The sequence below is a fragment of the Macrobrachium rosenbergii genome, chromosome 47, assembly GCF_040412425.1.
Source record: "Macrobrachium rosenbergii isolate ZJJX-2024 chromosome 47, ASM4041242v1, whole genome shotgun sequence".
Classification (NCBI taxonomy): domain Eukaryota; kingdom Metazoa; phylum Arthropoda; class Malacostraca; order Decapoda; family Palaemonidae; genus Macrobrachium; species Macrobrachium rosenbergii.
In genome coordinates, this window is record NC_089787.1 from 43436889 (window position 1) to 43453070 (window position 16182).

The window sequence follows — 16182 nt, forward strand, 5'->3', positions numbered from 1 at the left end:
CATTATAGGATATATACCTCGGGTATCACCGCCGAGCATCTGCCCCTGGTACATATTCGCTTGTGTATACCCAGTCCCTGGGCTACGTAATTACATTGATGCATTGATTTCTTATTCCTGGCTAAATAGCCCCAGTGCCTATAATCAAGACTTACTGTAATAATTAGAATACCTCATCATGATGGAGTGTTTTTCCATCTTGATGCTGCTGCTGTGCTGCGCCACCATCCGTCATCTCCTTCATTTTGCGATGTGACAGAAACTTCGCAAAATAAGCACCTCCATCGTTTGCATTCTTTGTCCTAATTACCTCCCGCCAGATGAAGTGGCTGATTCTTTTTCCTGCTTTTTCCTTCTCTTCTTTTTGCCACTTCTGTCTCTCCCTCCCCCCCTTTTTCATCTTCATGGTCTGCCTCCCTCATTTTTACCCTTGAAATCGACTCTTGCCTCTGATTTTTTTTATCCATTTTCTACCCTCCTGATTTATCACTTGTCTCTTTTTTTTTTTTTCTTGCCTCCCCAGTAATGTAGCCTTTCCCCCTTCAGTTGGCGTGACAGTAAAGTGTAATGTGCCTTAACAGATTAACTTGCCTCTTGTTATGTACCTCACCTATTGATCATGAAGTAGAATGCAGTTTGTGGTACATCACAGAATTCGGAAATACGTCCTGGTATTAAGCACAATGTATTTTATGGTATATATCTTTTAAATGTCACGGAATCGAGAGAAATGAGAATTTGATTCTTAGAAACTCCAGGCTTGTTCTCCATTTACATGAAGTGCCAGTGCAAGGGCCTTCCATTTTTATTTTATTTATGCAAATATTAATTATAGTAAATTTTTTCTTGAACTCGAAAGGAAGGAGAGAGAGAGAGAGAGAGAGAGAGAGAGAGAGAGAGAGAGAGAGAGAGAGAGAGAGAGAGAGAGAGAGAGAGAGAGAGAGTTTTAGGTATACTGAAACTTTATGATAAAAATTATGTATACATTGCAAGTAAAGATAACCTATGCTTGTGCAGCAGAGAAAGGCGAAGAAGAAGGATAGCTTGCAATATGTATAATTCAAGAACTTTGCTCCCTAGGAAAAAAATTTTTCTCAGTATTGTAGTATATCCATTGCCCGTATATTTTCTGTCGGTAATAGGCGGTCGTAGTGTAAAATATTAATCCGAGATTTGCATGAAAATGAAAATTCCAAAACTGCTATTACCTTACGTACATTATAACAGCAGACAAGAAGTTAGATTATAAAGAATGCTGTCTTTTGTAGACTGTGTAAGGAAATGCTTTGAAATACAGTCTGGTTGGGATTCTGTATAAGTTTAAAGTTTTTTTATCACAATCTGCCGGTGACCATAGTTAGTGCGATCCCAGTTTATATAAGTCAGTTAGTCAGGTTTCGTACATTGTATACAATTTTTGAGACGAACATTATTTCCAATCGTAAGAATAATACATCGGCACCTTTTTATCTACTGGTACTTTGAGTTGTGTCATTTACAAAAATGCTTTGAAGAGAGAAATTTAAAGGAATTACTCAGCCTCATCTATAGTGGACCAAATTGTCATCATCTCTCTTTGGATCAGGCTCGTCTTCCATTCCACAACTACTAATAGATAATGGCAGATTGCTTACTGGCCCTAAGGGAAAGGTTGAACTGCTTCATCGAGCTTTAGCAGCTGAGCAATCAGCTGAGGATGTCCCTCTCCCTGATACTTTACATCCTTAACCTATTCTTACAAAATTTGCATTTTGCTCTAGGGATGTTAAGAAAATTCTGGATTATCTTGATAGCTGGGATGGATCCTGATGTTTCTTCCCTATGTTTTTTTAAAAAGATTTTAGTGTGTTGTCTCCCGATATTAGTAGATTCTATAGATTTTTATGTCGACATAATATCTTTGCGGATGAATTCAAGCTTAGTAATACAGTGCCTGTTCCGAAGAGTGGCACATCTGCAGACTGCAGTAACTACAGGCCAATCTCTATTCTCCCTGTGCCCTCCAAAGTTGCTGAAAAAACTTATTTTAGCCACTATATAAGTATGTGGAATCTAAAGGAGTGTTAGCTGATAGTCAGTATGCATAAAGGGAGCATTTAGGTACCTACGATGCTCTTTTAGACTTGGCATGCCATTTGCAAGGGAACTTGGTAAGAGGTTTGAGTGCAGAGTAATTCAAATAGGTTTTAGTGCTGCATTCGATTTAGTAAACCACAAGGCACTTATTTATAAACTTAAGAGTCTCGGAGTGAGTGGATATGTTTTAGGATTACTTCAAGATTTCCTTATAGGTAGGGAGCAGCGAGTTGCTATGGATGGGATCTTTAGCGAACCAAGACCTATTTTGTCTGGAGTTCCACAGGGTAGTGTTCTTGGTCCACTGTTATTTTTATTGTATACAAGTGGTATGTTTTTTGGCCTGGAAAACAAGATTGTTCAGTATGCCGATGATGAAACACTTGTGGGTGTAGTACAGTCTCCACTTATGAGAAATCAAGCGGCCCTCAGCTTCAATCAGGACATGGACCGGACCAGTGAATGGTGTAGTCGGTGGGTTATGCGGCTGAACTCCATTAAAACAACACTATTAGTTTGCCGATCTCGTATAGATTTCCCACCTCATCCTCCCCTTCAGGTGGAAGGAACTTTGCTGAATGAGTCTGAAGCTTTAACTATTCTAGGTGTAACTTTTGAGAAACATCTGATGAAAGTTTCAGCAAATGCCGCACGATAGTTAGCTGTTGTTCGTAATAATAACAAGTGATAAAATCAGTGCAACCTGTTTTAGGTCATTTGTGCTTCCTGTATTAAAGTAAAATACTGTCCTCCGGTGTGGATGTCTGCTTCTGCCAGAGATTTATCTCTTTTAGAGTGATTCGTGATGGTAGGTTTCTGTTTCCTAATAGTAGCAGCTGTGACTTGGACCATCAACGGATGGTCTCTTGTTTGTCACTTTTTCATAAGTTGTATTTCAACAGAGATCTTTCACATTCACAATTGATCCCAGATCCCATTTACCTGCCGAGAGCACCCAGATTCGCTGAACAGCAGCACCAATATGTAGTAAATGTGCCTCACTGTCGAACGTCTCAATTCCAGAGGTCCTTTATTCCTCACACCGTTGGACTGTGGAACAGACTCCCAGAGGATGTAGTGAATTGGAACTTCAGAAGTTCAAGCGAAAATACAATGCATTACTACCCTAATACTATTCTTCTTGTATTTTAATGCATTTTAATCTATTTATTAGTTTATTAATTTATTTTTTCTTTTTTTGTAAGTGGGATCTCTTCCTTTTGCATTTGCCTCTACCTCATCTTACTTCTTCCTAGTGAACACCATATTCTTTGGAAGCTTGAATTTCAAGTCGGTGGTCCCTGTTGGCTTGTTCCATATTAATAGTTTTCATCTTCTGAATAATAATAATAATGATAATAATAATTTCAGTGATTCCTTTTTTATATTTCAGGTAAGCAACGACACCAGTCGTATAAAACTCTTAATTTTTGGAAGAACTGGAAGATAAAGCGTGAGATAAGGTATGTAGATATTCGTGTGAGGGAATTTTAACTGGCTCTCTTTTGATGATAGTGTAAATATCTGGAAGTACTTCAGTTATTTTTGTTTGGACAAAGATCCTTTTTCATAGGTGGTAGGTTAGAAATGAATACACCAATCCGAGAGAGAGAGAGAGAGAGAGAGAGAGAGAGAGATACCAAGGATAAGACTATAAAAAATTTATGAATGAAGTCGTAGGTTTTCCAGTTTTTATTGGGACTTATTAGGTAATGGCAGGAAGTTGCGTCGGGAACTGCCCATCACTGGGGGGCCTACGGCACGTCCAGTTTTTCCCGTGCTTATGACGACTTCACCCACTTCCGATTGTCTTTAGTAAGGCGTTGCTTTTGTTGTTAGGAAGTTGTCGTCTTGGAATGGCAAGTTTTTATGTTGCTTTGCAGTAATTGTACATTTTGTACCGAGTGTCTTCCCAAATTGGCATATCCTTTAACAGAGTATGGAATGTTTTCAATGACGGTTTGTTTGTGCGCTTTTGTGTACTTTCATGTGACTTGCACAATAAATGTAGTATTGTTCATTTTTCAGGAGTTTACAAAAACATGAATCTTGAACATGTGTGCTACATTTTCGTTAGGTCAGAGTTACATTTACTCTAAATAAGTCAACTGTTGAAAAATTCAGTGTTCTCAATCCGAGAATGAAATAGGACGAAACCATCAAACTGGTTCTAGATTTTTTATTTTATTGTTATTTATAGTATATGGCTACTAGCTACTAAGTAGACCCAAAAAAAAAAAAATTGGGTTTTAAAAAGAACTTTGGTAAAAACTCCATAATTCTTGCCAGGAAATCATAGCAATTGGATCAGTTATGTATGCTTGCAAAAGAAATTGATTATGAAAAGTGCTGTAAACTTCGATTAGTTTCGCTGATGATAGAGGTAGACGGTTGAAAAATGAAGGTTGCTCTGGACATAATTGAGATAGATTAGAATTTCTTTGATGACCACTTTCAGAAGATTTCAATAACTGTGTTGTACCAGCACTTGAGATGTGCAGAGTATCAAGTGTTCGACTGCTCTTGAGATAAAATGAGGCTGTAGGAGTGTGAAGTAAAAAAAAAAAAAATCAAAGGGGAACTCTGTCATCTGCTTTTGATACCTTAAACCTCATCCGTAAATTTAATTGTTAGGAAATACCGTAAACCTTTAGGAGTTCTAGGTAAAGGGCAGTCGGTCATAGTAAGGCCTGTGAAACCGCCAGATTGAGTGTCTTGAGTTGATGCAAAAGAAATTTACACACACACACACATTATATATATATATATATATATATATATATATATATATATATATATATATATATATATATATATATATATATATATATATATCGCTCATATGCGAGAACAACGTCATAACTCAAAAAAGGCACTTTTACAGGAGAGATGATTTTAATATTTAAAAATTTATAAAAAATATCTAATGACTTTCTGCCATTTTGGCTTAATTCATATAACGTAGAAAACACATCTTCATAATATTTCTGAAGGTGCACGAAATTGAGCTCATAGTATCAATGCAATAGTTAATTTTGCGAAAGTATTCAGTTTTATGTCATTGTTGCACAAAATGTGATCTCCTTAGCGTGTACTAGGAAGAATTATGACGATATTTCTACAAAAATAGGAGTAATTGACAGAGATATTATTTCAGTCATTTATGGTTATCAGAATAGAACAGATGAATATGGCATCACAGTTAGCGAATCATGTCGCTAAACATCATTAGAAAGAAGTAATATAAGTAATTGCAATCATTTGATACCTCAAAATTAAATTCCAATTTTGTTATTATCAGGCATCCATACTCTGAAATAAAATAAACAGTTATGAATTAAATCATAAAAGTACATTCACTATAATAAGAAGCCTTTTCACTAAAAGGCAAAATATTCCTAAACAAATACGTAAATAAAAATGTACTATGTCTATGCAAATTTTATTAATTGAAACCTAACTTTTAATGTCGAGTGAAACTTTTTTTTCTTATTATAGAATCAGTACTGCATATCAAAATAAAGCAAATCTTGTAGTAATAGAAATAAGCTTTCCGTCTTATTTCCTGAATAACATAAAGCACATTATAAAGTGTGTGACACTTCACCAACAGATTAGAGACCTTCATAGAATTGATGGTGATGCTTCGGAATTAGATTTTTCTTGCATAATTCCATTAGGTCAACTTTCTTCTTGTGTGGTATCCCTGGTTTTTCTTTGAAGCACGGGAGCAGTCTGAAATCCTTTGACTTATTGCACTGCTTGAGTACTGTGCATTCCTTAAATTCATCTGCATACGAATGCTTGTACAAAACGGTAGACGGTGATTCCTTGATGACTTTCAGCACTTTGATGTCACTTATCTTAAGATCCTTGACGTTCATGGGACCAATGTCATTAGCAATTGATTTTATGTTATAGAAGTCGTCAAATCCTAAATGGAAGACATTGAAAGGATCTCCTTGTTTCTTTGCAGTCCGAATAGCTGTAGCAAAAGTTTCGGGGACATAAATAGGCCCGCTTTTGAGGAGTCTTTTGTTTTGCTTTTCAATCAGGGAATGAGCTGCATCCCCTTCGTTCTGTGTGTGACCTTTAACTAAATATTTATGAGTAATAGAATTCACATCCAATTCCTTTACTGCATACAAATAAAGTGCTAGCATGAATTTGTTCTTTTGCTGGCCAGCACAATTGTCGGAATAGAATATTATGTCTTTCTTTCCTGATTCAGTGATACTTTTAATGTACTGTAACACACAAGTTCCTAGCTCATTCACTCCGCGATGACCGTTAGACTCATCCCATAGAAAGCAGTCGCATTTATTTGTTTTGATGTCATAGATCGTAAAATTCAGTGCGTTCAACTTTGATTTGTAATAAAACACACTTACATCACCTTTCGGGAGCTGCATGACCGCCTGCAAGTCGTACACTGCCACTACAGAATCTGATGCTTTATCGATAGCCTTTTCCTTCCTTGATAGTTCCTTCTCATTTTGATGACTCTCATAGCTTTCCTTTAGCAGTTCTTTCTACATCTCTTCAGCATTATGATAGGATGTGCAGGTATCACACTGATCCTTTTTGGTGTAAAGAACGATATGTTATGCTCTTTTTGTGAAAATGCGATGAAAGAGAGTGTAATTTCAAAAGGTAGACCTTCTTCTTTGCAATTGGCAACATAGTCTCTGTGAATTTCAGCAATCGATTTGCTTCCATCAATGAAGGTCCTTGTTGTATTTGCTCGGGTATAATGACTTTCTACCTTAGGAATTGATTGAATATGGCTGGTTATCTGCTCTCTGATCCGCTCATCGACAGTACAATGATTGCCATGCTTTCCTCTTCGATCTTCTTCCATGACTACATCAGCTACCTTGTCCTTTTTTTCCAAAAAACTGTACGTATGGGTCGATCGTTTATGTCAAGAGTGTTCTTAAAAAAAACCTTGCACACCCTAATTCTATTACAATTTCTAAGTAGATAGAATGCATTATTGAGTCTTCTTTGTTGTCTGGTACCACCCACTCTGATGTATCTGTACCTTGTTTGAACTTCCTGAATAGAATTTCGAATAAATTCACGCTGCTTTGTTATATCACTTAGATTCCAGTATGAAGTGAAAATCCAATTTCTCTCTTCTTCCGTAAATTTATTGGAACATTTCAGTCGGCACTTTTCATCACACGCCGGTTTCATTTTCCGTTCTTCTCGCTCCTTATTAAACTTTGACTTCATTTCATAAGCTTTCCCTTGATTGCGTAGTCGCTTTTGCACATTCCTTCTCCAATTCTCAGGACACGCCTTTCTCTTTAATCCTTTTTTGGATGGACTAACCAATATCGGCACATTTTCGTGAATACCGATCTCTCCAATTGCGTTTGGATTCTCGTCCAGGACTGCAGCAACTTCTGCACCAACGTTTGGAGACTCATTCATGACTGTTGCTACTTCAACTTCTGCACCAACGGTAATATTTTCAGAGGGCTGGTCATCATCAGCACTGTCTGTATCTTCTTCATAGTCTGGAATATAATGCTTATCTGCTACAGAATCATCCGAATCTAGTTCGTTGTCAGAAGACATAGAAGAGCTACTTGATGATGAAGATGAAGAACTTGACGAGGATGATGTAGAGGATGAAGATTGTATGTAATCGTTACCTTCACACTCGAACGCCACAATCAATTTCCTTGTTCTTCAAAGGTTCACGGATGTGGCCTAGAAAATTGTAAAATGTGCGAATAAGAAAAATTGCTGTGAAATATGAAAACAAGTTTTCCCTATATCTTCAACGTTCCAGTTGAATGTGAAACATCTATGAGACACATACAGGATACATTAAATTGAAATAAAGAAAACTCTCATAAGAGGAGGGATATGTAAATCCATAACTAACCTAACCTAACCTAACCTAACCTCTAAGTAAATGCGTACAAACCAACCCACATGGAAGAGTGGACGAGGGTTGAATCTGAAAACAACTAACCTACTGCTGAGGTACTTTCGTTAGATGGAAGAGCTTCTTTCTTTTCATCTTGCAGTTTGTTTAATGCCATTGATAACAATGCCTTACCTCTGCTATGCATTTTACTGAAAAAAAAAATTAAACAAAACATGCTAAAGAAGTTCATAAACATGAAATGCCATAATAAAGTGCAGTGGTCATAATCTACATTTGTATAAATAGCGACATAAGTTAAAATATGAACAATGAATATATTTGGTCTCACACATACTTTTCTGCAATAACGACACATTATGGAATACAAAGACAGAGCTTATCTACATTGTGCAAAATGTTTGTAGAAATATTGACATAATTTGAGATAACACATTGAAAAGCTCATTACTTTGCTACAAGAACGTCACATTTTGAATAAAATAAACAGGTAAGTATCTGATATTTGCATCAACAACGTACTATTTAGAATTAAAACGTTATTGCAATGAACATTTTAAGACTATTAAACACCCAAAATATCACCAATACTGACCCATACCAAAATATGACGTTTTTCTTGACAACACAAAGCACTTTCCCTTATAACGGTTAAACAGGAACTGAGATTATGACATTGTTGACACCAAGGATTCGTAACACCTAGGCCAGGGCAATAGTGACACTTACTGCCCTCTAGTGGTGAGTTTTGCAGATAGAGATATGTCGTTTTTACCACATTATAGAGCAAAAATGGGCAATCTTATGGTTGTCATAACTCAAATTTCCCATTTTTTGAGTTATGACGTTGTTCTCGCATATGAGCGATATATATATATAATGTATACTGTATGTATATATGAGGCTGAACTCCAGTAAAACGAAAACACTATTGATTAGCAGATCTCGTACAGATTTCCCACCCCATCGTCAGGTACTTTACTGAATGAGTCTGAAGCTTTAACTATTCTAGGTGTAACTTCTGACTCACATCTAACTTTTGAGAAACATCTAATGAAAGTTTCAGCAAATGCCGCACGAAAGTTAGGTATTGTTCGTAAGGCCTTATTTATAACAGTGATAAAATCAATGCAACCTGTTTTAGGTCATTTAGGTCCTGTATTAGAATACTGTTCTCCGGTGTGGATGTCTGCTTCTACCAGAGATATCTCTTTTAGAGGGGTTCGTGGTGGTAGATTTCTGTTTCCAAATAGTAGCAGTTATGACTTCAACCATCGACGGATGATCCCTTGTGTGTCACTTTTTCATAAGTTGTATTCCAACAGAGATCTTTCACATTCACAGTTGATCTCTGATTCCCTCTATCTGCAGGGAGCAGCCAGATTCGCTGAACGGCAGCACCAGTATGTAGTAAATGCGCCTCGCTGTCGAACTTTTCAGTTCCAGAGGTCCTTTATTCCTCACACCGTGGAACTTTGGAAGGTCAAGCCAAAATGCGATGCATTACTGCCCTATTACTATTCTTCTTGTATTTTAATATTTTTTTTTCTATTTATCTGTTTATATTGTTTTTTTTTATAAGTGGGGTCTATTATTTCTGTATTTTACGTTACTTCCTTTTAATTATTCCTAATGAACACCATATTCTTTGGTAGCTAGAATTTCAAGTCAGTGGCCCCTTTGGGCTTGTTCCATATGGATGGTTTTCTTCTGCTGGTTTGTCATATTCTGTAGTACTTAGTGGTTGTGTTGGACCCCTGTGGATTAAATGAGATATTTTTATCAAGATTTTCTTCTCAATACATGTAAGTCATTTTAGAAAATTAATGTTATACTGGCGCCGATTACCATAATTTATGTGATGCCATCGTTAATATTAAATTTGTTCATTAGGTTGCACTCCACTGGACCTTGTTGGAAATTAAAATGGGGGAAAGGAATCGAGTCACTGCTTTATTCCCAACGTAGTATTCAGAGATCCCAGAGCCACGAATTTTGAGTATTTCGCCTAGTCTGTCAAGGAGACAAATAGGACTTTCTGCTAAACTGATTAGGGTATTCTATTTTGCTACTAATTTTCTCAAGAATATAACCACACCATTCGTGCTCGTATGGTAGATATATTTTGCGTGGATCATTATTCTCCCTCTCGGTAGGCGTTAGCAACACAGTACTTACGTGCCTGGGTTGCCAAGCCTTCCAGTAATTTTAAAGGTGGGCATGACGTCATTTGTAACCCATTAAATCTACTTAACTCCGGCATGTAGGACGTAATTGCATGCCCAGTCTTCCATATCAGCCACAAAAGTAAATCTGCGTAACTCATTCCGTAGCGCCTATTTTTACATTGATCAGTTGACTATTTTGGGCGTTCCCCAAGAATTTTTAAAAATAAACTGCTAATGTGTATCATCTAAAATTGGGGTTCTCGTAAAACACATTCTTACCGAGCAAGTCAGCGGTTCATTAAATTACCGAGGAATCGTCCACTTAATAAAAATGTCCATATACGAAAAAAGGAAGCGTAGAGCTGAATCATATGTAAGCAGATGATAGGTTTTTGTAATCACGTGTTAAAACTTAGAAATTCATAAATGGAAATTGATGAAAGCTAAAAAGAAAGGAAATAAGAGGGTACTTCAGTGTTCCCACTTGCATTAGAATTGAATCCGTAGACTGGAAGGCCGTGATATTGAGGTTATGGCACAATCCAGGGTTTGAGAAGATTAATTATATGGTGTAAGCAGCTAATTGAGACACCTGTCAAAAATTGGTTTAACAGATAAACCAATCAATTAGGCAAGGTATTATAAAAAGGGGGTGCTAGACCCTGCTAACTGTCTGTTAAATTTAACAGACTCTAGCATTCTAATTGAAATTGAGGCTTTGTGGTCTTACGTAATCTTTTGAACGATGAAAAGTATTTTTTCACGATTTTCCAATCCAACTGTAGAATGTGAAAGTTCGGTATGAAAGAATTTAGCGTATCTGCATCAAATAACGATTGTTATGTGCAACGATGAAATGATCAGGAAGTACCTTGTAAGTTCCTGGATGTACTTAATGAGGATTCACAGTTAGTTTTGGGAGGAAGTTAAGGGCAAGAAGGTCCTTCAAGGGTCAGGTTAGAAAGGCAAGGGATGGTTCAAGAGAAGAAGAAAACGCAGAAGTAAACATACTGCTCTGAGACTTGAGTGATGCAACTAAAGGAGTTATGTGGCCCCGAAAGAGGTAAAATTAGAAATCTAGTCAAGATGTAGGAAAATTTTGAATAGAATAGCGAAGGAAATGCAAAATTCACACATTGGTTTTCTAAGATTTTACAGAAAACACTGATTTGATAAAACACATGCGTTTTGACATTTTCTGATGTGTACGTTGTCATCTGTATGTTGTTTGTGGGTCACATAGTGAGAAGACAAGAACTAGAACATCTCTCTCTCACTGGTAAAATCAATGGAAGGAGGCCGAGAGGAAGATCTAGATAAAAATATATGGATGGATTGGTGAGAATGACTGGAGGAAGAATGTCTGCAGCTCAGTTGCTGCAGAGACCCGGAAATAGAGAGGAGTGGCGAGCCATGATTGCCGACGTCCATGGGGATATGGCACCTGGATGATGATGATGATGATGTCATCATTTTGGGTGTTTGTGACATTGCAAATATCACAAGGATGGCCAAGGGAACACTGCCTGAAATAGTGCCCATTGACACAGAGAGAAATGGGATCAGGAGACGAGGTACGGATGGCGTGTTTGATGACATGAATTGTCTTGAATTCAGTCCCTGTTAGAAGTAAATCAAGGTAAGAACCACTGTTTGAAATATGTATGAGTAAGTGTAAAGTTTCAGAAATGGATTAAGAAGAGTTGGGACAATTGGAAAGTGCTAAATTTCATTAGAAGCAGATTGGCTATAAGAACCAAATAATCTCACCAGACAAGTAGGAAAGGTCACGAGCACCAAGAATGTCAATAATATATCCGAAGGACCTGACAAATTGGGTGAGAGATGGGGCTGAGAGTTAGCTAGTAGCTGTGTGTTACGGGATTTAACTAGGTTCAGATACGCTTCTAAAACAGAGTTGATAGATAGATGAAAGAATTGCAATTAGAAATTGTGTGAAGAAGGCTTACAGGCGCCTGTATGGATGGGAGAGGTGGATTGGAAATATTCATTAGTAAAGAAAAAAAAAAAGAGTACACGAGAGAACAAAACACAAGGAGAACCACAAAAATTTCAAGTAAAAGCAGACGTTGTACCATCAACAGCAGATATGAAGCCGGTTGTACGGAGAAGAATAGCCCAAATATTCGTAAATGCCCAAGTTATCAAAAGAAACAACAAAGGATACTTCCAAGTTCTTCAGGGAATGTGAAATAGCATTTCTCTGAAAGGGAGACATCATATTTGATCTTGCCGAGTAGAAGCCAAACGGATAATCCAAAAGCAGTAGCTTGCGAAAACAAATGCTGAGTTATGTTTATAATACTACAAGCTTGTTAGCGCGTGCGGAACGACGCTGCTGTCTCCCCTACAGTCCCGATCCCCTACCTACCCTGCCTCCACCCGGGTCGGACAAACAGGTTTTCAGGAGGAGGTTGGATGTCTCCCCTACCCTCCAGTTCCCCTACCTATCCCGCCCCACCCGGGGCGGACAGACTGGTTTGTTGGGGGTGGGTGGCTTTCTCATGTCTCCCCAACTGTCACCCGGGGGAGGGCAAACGAGATCAGATCCTCTCGGATTTTATTATTATAGATTGCAGTAGTAAAAGCAAAAACTGTTATAGTTTAAAGAGTTAAAAGGGTTACCTTTCCTTGGGACAGGCTTAGTCCCTGCGTGTATACCTGAAAAAAAATTAAACTCAGAAGTTAGCGATAGAACAAAAGAGACGTCAGACTAACGGAGCTTGTGTGTCAGATCTTGATTGGAAATTCTTGATTACTCTCATACGAAGTTATTGTGATAAAATATTGGGTCCGTGTCAAGCATAGTTTTTGTATGGTGAGGAGCTTTTCCTCTAAATCTTACATTGTTTCTTCTACTGAAGGAAGTGTGTGCATCAGGCATTCTTGATGTTAGCTTATTTATTATTGATATTATTATATATATATATATATATATATATATATATATATATATATATATATATATATATATATATATATATATATATATATATATATATATATATATATATATATATATATATATATATATATATATATATATATATATATATATATATATATATATATATATATATAATTATATAATTTGTATGTATGTAGGAGACTACTTAATTCCCAGTTCCTAGTTGTCGCATCGCAATAGTTATTCTGCTCCAACCATGAGCATGCAAATGTGAGGGGGGCTACGAAGCGGGAACATCTCTTGAGAATGTTCTAAATGTTTTTCTCTTTGACCCAGTAAGACTCTTTCACTGACTCAGTTCAAAGTTGGCAGTTATTGCGAGTCTCAAATTATTGCCCTAAAACAAATGGCATTTGAATATCAAGATCTTAAAAGATAATAAAAGATAGATCGTATAATGACCTCAAAAAGTGTAGCCAATAAAGAAATACTGCATAATTTAATGTCAGTTTAGCACTTAAATTTTTTTATGGTTTGTATTGTTGTACGTTATGAGAGCTATAAAGCAGCAGTCTTTAAGGATCCAGTTATGTCTTCATAGTGACATCATTAGGTGTGCTGTGAATGAAGGTGAGCCTCTGGTCGTTATCTTTCTTTTGGCTAACCCCGGTGTGTTGCCATCTTTGAAATCATTTGATATATCGTGATGAAATTCAATATATCGAATTCCCATGTGGTAATTATATGAATATAAAGGAAATTTCAGTTTAACTGTGCGAGGTCTTTGTTGAAGGCAAGATTTAATTACCAAATCACGTGCGCGAATTATTTTTTGTGTACGATATTTTTGTAGTAACAGCTCTAGTTTCTCATTCAGGTTTTATTTTTTTTATGAAAACTTACTAAATATTGTATTTCGAAATTCTTAATAGAAACTAGTATGGCAAGTGTCAAAATTGAAATGGGCACATTTCTATTTTTTCTTGAAACTACAAATGTCTTCCAACGCATAATCTCTTGCGTTGGTCAGGACCCAGACCTATAAATTAGAGAATATCATGTGGACAGACTGATTGGCTAATAGATGAACAGTATTCATTACAGATTCCTGCAGCATAATCTTGTTCGGGCCCAAAGCAGTTCATGTGATCGTTCAGGTCTGGCTGCTATAATGATAAACAGGTTCATAGGAATTATTATTAGGGTTAGTTGAATAATTATACGTTTGTATTCCTTCAGGTTGTCGGTGTTTGTATGGGTCTGTTTCATATTGATGAAAATATTTTTTTATATAACTTTTCGGCTCTTAATCGGCTGTAGCTTTCATATCCGGGTTTGAACTTTTGAGATTTAAAATTTATTGTGATTTTTTTTTATTCAGATTTTTGTAATCTTTGAAAGCACCGAAAGTGATGTGTGTGTAAGTATTAAATAATATGGTGGTCAAGAAAAGGATGTACTGTTTAATCAAAGAAGTTTTGTTACGGCAAATGAATTCAGCAGCGCTGTGTTATCTCCAGCGCAAAAGGTTTCTTATTTTGTTTTCGAATATATTAAATTTTAGAGCTCGATTTGATAACACTGAAGCTTTGGCCCTAGAGAAAGTTATCTATTTTTACACATGCAGGTAGCAGGAGTAACAGGTGGAACAGCGATAAAGACTTCAGGATCTGATCTTTATATAGCGGGAACAACATTATAACTCCGGCTCTCTCTCTCTCTCTCTCTCTCTCTCTCTCTCTCTCTCTCTCTCTCTCTCTCTCTCTCTCTCTCTCTCTTTTCCCGTTGACTTATCAAGAATTCAGCGCAGATTTGGAAGTTTTATGAATGCAACAATCTTCTCCTCTAACCAACATTAAATAAACTCTCCGCCCACGCCTCAAGTTACATTCTGTATATTTAACAAACTGCTTCGCCTTATTTATTTTTTATTACCTTTTTTCTCCAATGGGTTGGAATGAGTTAAGAGTGGGTGGAGCGGTGGAAGGGGGACTTCCTGTCCGAGAAAAATCAAGATTATTTTTTTTGTAACGTCTTAATTATCACAGTATAATTGCTCTCTCTCTCTCTCTCTCTCTCTCTCTCTCTCTCTCTCTCTCTCTCTCTCTCTCTCTCTCTCTCTCTTGTAAGTGAACCAAGACGCATTATCATTATTCATAATGGTAATAAAGGTAATGATGGTACTAGTAATGACACCAGAATTATTGTTAATGGGGCTAATACAGATGGAGATAAATCATTGATGATTACGATTACCAGACATGAAAGCCCAGGGAGAGAGATTCGGTACTGCCGGGGAATTGCAAGATTATCCAGCGGGGAAGTGGATGTTCGTTTGCGTTCTTTTTAGTTACAATGATATAAATACACGTTATTTGAGCAGTATGCCACATACCATTTATATGGGCATTGGTGACTGTTGATAACTCATATTGACTGGAGTACCCTGTACTTTATAAAACAAAAATAGTTACACTCAAACACAGAAAAAAAAAATACTTACACTCGAACACAGAGACACACGCATACGCATATCCTCGGTGAATGTAGGGGATGAATAGTATATTCCACAAGAAAGGTCTTGCACACACACACACACACAATTACATACATAATGTTTCTAATCAGTGAATATGAAGCTTGAAGAGTATGTACTTTCTTGTACTCCCAAGAGAGATCGCTCCTGCATGCATGCGCCGCACTCGCATCACACACACACACACACACACACACACACACACACACACACACACACACACACACACACACACACACACACACACTGTTTCTCATCTGTGAATATGAAGATTGAAGGGTATATAGTTTCTTATACTCCCAAGAGAGATCGCTCCTGCGTGCACACACAAACACACACAAGCTCGCATTTGCACTACGTATGGCCTTAAGCATCTCATCAATGAATATGAGGCTGGAAGGGTATTTTCATTCACAAAAATAGTCAGGCAAAAAGTTCCGACACCTGCTTACCTCCAGCAATATGCACCAAATATATCCATGGGGTCCGTGCAACCTCAAACCAAGTATCTTCCAATCTGATATAACCTTGCCCATGGCTTGGAGTCCTTTTTTTTCTTCTTCTTCTTCCT

General features: G+C 37.1%; 1 long non-coding RNA gene across 1 annotated transcript in view; it reads left to right on the forward strand.

Annotated features, from left to right (window-relative positions):
- The window catches only part of LOC136830814 (uncharacterized), a 252854-nt gene extending 248605 nt beyond the window's left edge, over window positions 1–4249 (forward strand). Inside the window, exon 3 of the long non-coding RNA XR_010850754.1 lies at window positions 3470–4249. This is a non-coding gene — a long non-coding RNA (uncharacterized lncRNA). The remainder of the gene's footprint in view (window positions 1–3469) is intronic.
- The last annotated feature ends 11933 nt before the right edge of the window (window positions 4250–16182 follow it).